The sequence below is a fragment of the Pinus tabuliformis genome, chromosome 4_1 (genome assembly GCF_031772625.1).
Source record: "Pinus tabuliformis cultivar Carrire ecotype Pingquan chromosome 4_1, CPIR1, whole genome shotgun sequence".
Lineage (NCBI taxonomy): Eukaryota > Viridiplantae > Streptophyta > Pinopsida > Pinales > Pinaceae > Pinus > Pinus tabuliformis.
In genome coordinates this window covers 488,259,676-488,266,030 of record NC_142303.1, presented here as the reverse complement: position 1 = coordinate 488,266,030, position 6,355 = coordinate 488,259,676, and positions in this window count along the sequence as shown.

The following is a 6,355-nucleotide window of genomic DNA, read 5'->3' as shown; positions in this document are numbered from 1 at the left end:
GAGAGAGAAATAGAGGAGGGGAGAGGTAGGGAGATAGTGACAAGGTTCGAGGGAAGAGAGAGAGAGAGAAAGATGGGGGGGAGAGAATGAGGTAGGAGAGAAAGGGAGATATGGAAGGACCAGAGAGAGGAATTGAGAGGGAATGACAGAGATATGGAGTTGGAGGGGGAGAGAGGGAGTGAAGAAGAAACATATAGAGAGAGAGAAAAATGGGCAAAGAGAGAGAGAGAGGGAGTGATAAGAGAGAGATGGAGAGAGAGAGTGTGTATGTTTTGGGGTAAGATATAAAGACAAAGGAGAGATGGAAGGAAGGGGGGAGAGAAGGAGAGAGGGAGGGAGATAGTGACTGAGTTGGATGAAGAAGAGAGAGAGATAGAGAGAGAGAGAGAGAGAGAGACAAGGCAGTGGGAGAGAAAGGGACATACAGAAACGAAGAGAGAGATGATGTTAGAGAGAGAAGGAGAGAGGGAGGCGGAGAGAAGGAGGTAAGAAAAAAAATACAAAGAGAGAGATGGAGTGATAAGGGAGATCGAGAGAGAGGGAGGGAGAAATAGATAGATATGGAGAGAAAGTGTCTGTGCGTGTTTGGGGAGGTCGATAGAGTGAGAAATAAGGGGAGATGGAGGGCTATATATATATATATATATATATATATGGAGAGGGGACATAGGGAAGAATATTTCTTGCGCTATATGCATTGATTTCAACGTAGATGATGGTTTCTAATCCTATATAATTTCTTGCACTAGATACATTTATTTTCAATGTAGATGTTGATATCTAATTATATTTGATTTCTTGCACTGGATGCATGGATTTTAGTGTAGATGTTAACTTCTAGGCTTATTTGATTGCTTGCATTAGATGCACTGGTTTCAGTGTAGATGTTGTTTTCTAATCCTATTTGATTGCCTGCATTATATGGATTAGATGTTTTTAATCTTTAGGCCTTAAATTATTAAAAATATTTTTCAAGATTAGATGGAAGGGGGAAAGAGGGAAGTAGATTTCTTGCACTAGATGCATTTATTTCAGTGTCAATGTTGATTTATAATCATGTTTGATTATCTGCACTAGATGCATTGATTTTAATGTAGATGTTGATTTCTAATTATATTTGATTACTTTCACTAGATGTGTTGATTTCAGTGTATTTATAATTAATCGTTGACATGATTGTCTCCCTTCTCCATCGCCAATGAATTACTGATAGACAATTCAATATATTCAAAATTACTAATAGATAGTTGCGTACAATAATATATTCAAAATAGTTATAAGAAGAAAAAGATATATTTATAAACATTCAAAACAAATCAAAATATTCTTGAAATAGATGTGATAATTGTTTGGATGTAAATATTTTATAAATCTGGCCACTCGTTAAAAAATTTAAAAAATACATTATTTCATGACTTTGCAAAATAGACTATAGATAAAAAAATCATCAAAAATATTCCCGAAGGAAATAAATTATTTCAAATATTAGCAAAGAAACAAATTATTTCAAGATCAATCTTGACATAATAAATTATTAAAACTACTCATCAAGATATATTTAGTAATACCTAAAGGAATACTATTAAGATTAATTATTTCTTAGTTATTCTAATACCTAAAATTAAACGAAATAGATATGTACTATCAATACTTCTGCAAACTATTGAAAATATTGTCTCTCTTCTTCATCACCAACTAGTTGTTAATAGATAATTACATACACACAAAAATATAATACAACAATTAACCTTCACAAACACTACCATCCAAATCTATTCATCTAAACACACAAACCACTCAAAAAGTCCAAAAACACATGTGCAAACCATTCAAGGCAAGCAACATGAACTAAATTGAAGAAATAAATTATATGGTCATGCCAAACAAAGAAAATATAATGTGAATTTTGAATTTAATCTCAAACATATACATAATAATGATGATCGAAAAATGTGATTGTTTCCCTGAACTCAAACTAGAGCTTAGATATATCTAACACCTGATCTATCATGCGTTGAGAGGGATCAAATATGTAGAGGTGCGAACCTTTCCTAAAATTCTACACTCAAAAAAGAGTGTTTGAACCTCAAGGGATTTGATTTGATCCTTCTTGACGCGTGTTTGATATGGTGTTAGATAGATCTAGGCTGACATATATATATATATATATATATATATATGCACAAATGTTGGAAAGAGTATGCCATTTATTTCATCTTGAACAAGAGGATAATAAAATATTTTATTTGTAACTATTTCTCATTTGTTTTTCATAAAATATATCTTTACAAATATCTTGTTCCAAAATTATATGGTTTCACGTTTCTTGTCGTTTCAGGCTTCTTGCGGGCAAGCACACAATCGGATCCAAAATTTCATATTGTTAGTTTGGAGATGCTTAACGTACTTGTTACTCCTGAAGGTTAGCGCCTTAAAGACCACCTCTTTAAACTTGGCACTACTTCTAAAGAAAACTTGGCAAGTAGTTAGCAATGATGGCATCTTGAATTGAATTTTCATCGCTAAATATCTCCAGAACAAGTATCTCATAGCCTCTTGAATCGAATCGTCATGGCTAAATATCTACAGAATGAGGATCTGATTGGTTGGCTAGCTATTTGTTGGTGCTCAGGACCCTCCTTATATTTGATTATCATGCCACAATTTCCTTCACACTAAACATTGGTTGTTTGGGAATCTCAGATGGGACATTGGCTCAGGATCTATCCCAAATATAGGCCTATACATGCTCTCACACATGATTGGTCCACATTTATTAACTCCTCTCTTTACGTTTCTACACAATCATGAAATTTTTGTGAATAAAGATATTGAAAATGCTAATCATTCCTCCCCTTCATCCACTCATTGGAATGATACAACTGAGTTAGAGATTCCAGATCCCCCGATTCCCGAATGGACATTATATATTACCAACCTCAAACTCTATGGGATTGTAATCTCTCCAAAAGAAGACAAATTTATTTGGTTTGGTGGCTCACAGCAAGGAAAGGTAATTGTTCATGAGGAATATTGGATAATCACCCAACCCAATAGATATATTTGGTTTCTCCCTTAACTTGCTTGGTTTTGGTTCTGGAAATTTCCTTTAAACACAAGTGTTTTTCCTGATTAGTGGTATACAACCTTATTGTGAGATAGAAAATCCTACACAGGTGTCTTTGAATTATTGTCGGTTGTACCTATGCATTTAAGACTATTCATAGTAAGGACAATCTGAACGAATTGAGGGTGGATCATTAGGTAGTTGTCGTGTGTGACCCACATGGATTACAATTTTCCTCCACTCCACTCATGATCGGGGAAACAGTCTAGTTAGGACAGGCGGCGAGGTGGCTAGAGTGAGACGTGCATTTGGGCCCCATGTATGGGAATTATTAAAAACAAGTTAGTTATCCAATCATTGGCCTTAGTGTATGATCCTATCATGTTTTTAAAATATCATGTATTCTCATACATACCATCCACTCATCAAGATTTTTCAGCGACTCTGGCAACTATAACGCTCATGCTCCAACACGGTTCACTATTCAAGATTTCTCCATTCTGATGTAGTTAATGACATCAACCCACATGCATTTAATGTCATCAATGTCATCTTTGTGTTGAGGATTTCAAACTTCTCAGTTGGGTGTGCAAATTTTTGAAATGAAAAATCAAACTCAATAGTCCCATAGTCGTTCCACCTATGATGCTTCTTAGAGAAGGACATCCAAATATTTAAGCCATCTACTCACAGCAGAAACCTTATCATTCTTGTTCTTGTTTATTTCCTGGCGGTATCTCTGGATCTGCTTAACCTTACACTCTATTTTCCTTACGACATCTTCAAGAGACTTCAATTCTTTCCTCCACTGAAATACAAATTCTATGTGATCAATGATCTGTTGGATTAATTTTTCAATACCCACAGGAATTGTCAGACTAGGAGTTAACTCCTCAAATGTAATCGTATTATTCATTCAAATTGTTCATTATTACATACAAGAGGGAGTGACTATTCAGTTCATCCCCCGATGACTCTCCATTTTCGCTATTATTTATTTACACTAATTACAGTTTTTCACCCAATCCCTATAATTAGGTGTCAACATTCCCCCCCCTTAATCCAAAGGGATGTTGGTGAGTCCAAGCATCATTCTGAATCTTTCAAGCTTTTCTCTTCCAAGCGCTTTGGTGAAGATGTCTGCAATCTGATCATTAGTGGAACAATGGCGAAGATGCACTGTTTTATCCTCAACATGATGTCGAATGAGATGATATTTTGAATTGCCGTGATTCATTTGATCATGGAAATTTGGGTTCTTAGCCAAATTTATCGCTAAGTTATTATCAATCATGAGTGGAGTCAATTTTACTTGTTTTACCTGAAAATATTCCAGAATTTTCCTGAGCCACACAATTTCTTTTGCTGCCTCAGCTGCTGCCACATATTCTTCCTTTGTTGTGGAATCTACTAGAACTGTTTGTTTGCGTGATCTCCAAGAGACAGCTCCTAATCCAAGAATCATAGCATAACCTCAAGTAGATACCCCAGTCTCTTTATCTCCATCAAAGTCTGAATTAGAGTATCCAATCAAGCTAAAGTCGCCCACCTGTGTATACTTGATTCCAAAGTCTTGAGTTCCTTTCAAGTACTTTAGAACTCTTTTTGCAGTAGACCAATGTCCCTCAGAGGGATTTCACATAAACTTGGAGAGGATTCCAACAACAAATGGAATTTATGGTATGGTAGTAGTTAGGTAGTTGACACTTCCTACAAGCTTTCTATACTTTGTTGCATCGTCAAATTCTTTTCCTTCAATGGATGTAAGCTTTAAGTTTTGTCCCATTGGACTAGTCATAGGATTACATCCAGCCATGCCAAACTGATTCAACAGATATCCAATGTACTTCTTTTGAGAAAGGAATATGGACTTCTGATGTTGACTTACTTCAATACCAAGATAGTAATGAACGTAGCCCAAATGAGTCATTTCAAAACCTTTCCTCAATTCCTTCTTTATGGATGCAATATAACTCTCATTTTTCCCTATCATCAAAAGATCATTTACATATACCACAAGATATACAACGTTTTTTCCAACCTTCTTGACAAACAAATTTGCATCATCAAGATGATAATGTTTGAAACTGAGTTTTAGAAGATGCTCAGTTAGTTTTTCATTCTAGGCTCGCAACGCTTGTTTCAGGCCATACAAGGATTTCACAAGTTTGCATACTTTATGTTCATGTCCTTTTACAACAAATCCTTCAAGCTCAGACATAAAAACATTCTCTTTTAGATCTCCAATCAAGAAACCCATTTTTACATCAATTTGATGTAATTTCCAACCGTTTTGAGCTACTAGGACAAAGAGTGTCTAGACGGTTGCCCATTTTGTTGTGGGGGAAAAGTCTCCTCATAATTGACCCCTTCTTTCTATGAAAAACCTTTTACCACAAGCCTGGCATTATGCTTGTCAAGTGAGCCATTAGCTTTATACTTGTTCTTGTAGACCCACTTGCAGCCAATTGGTTTGGTTTCCAATGGAGGATCAACCAGCTTCCAAGTGCCATTCTTTATCAAGGGATCATACCCCTTTTGCATTGCTTCTTTCCATTCATCATTAGAAGAAACTTCTTTGAAGGAAGTTGGTTCAAAATCTGTAGACAAATTCAATTCACAATCATAAGAAACATCCATATCAATAGGTGAATCAGAGTGATCTACATCACCTCCATTTTGCTAGGTTGAATTTCTAGTTCCTATCCTTCCAACCTCCCTAGGACGAAGACTTTCATGTATCTTTGTCAACCACTTTGGGGACCTTTCTGAGATGGTCCAGGTTGCTCCATTGATTGAGTTGGGACTAAATCAAGAATGAGTCTCCCAATTTTTTCAATCACATCAGTCAAAGTATCATTCGTTGTTGGAGTTTCATGCGGGGGAGGGAGTGCTTCAGAAGAAGATTCCACAAGTTGTTCTAGTATAGGAATCCCTCCTTCAAGATGTGGAATTTGATTATCAAATTCTTGAAATGATGTTGCATTTACGAATTTATTTAAGCAATCAAGTTGTCACTCAACAACATTGTCAGTTTTGGATGATTTAAGAAATATTACATCTATAGATACATCAAACTTTTTATTGACTTCATCATAGAGACAACATGCTTTGGAGGTGTTTGAATACCCCAGGAAGATACACTTATGACTTCTTGCACCAAGTTTGTTTCTATGTACTTTTGGTATCAAAACATAACATGTGGAACCAAAGAACCTGAGATGCTTTACTGAAGGAATGTGCCCATACCACATTTCATAAGGAGTCTTGTTTCTAATAACATTACAT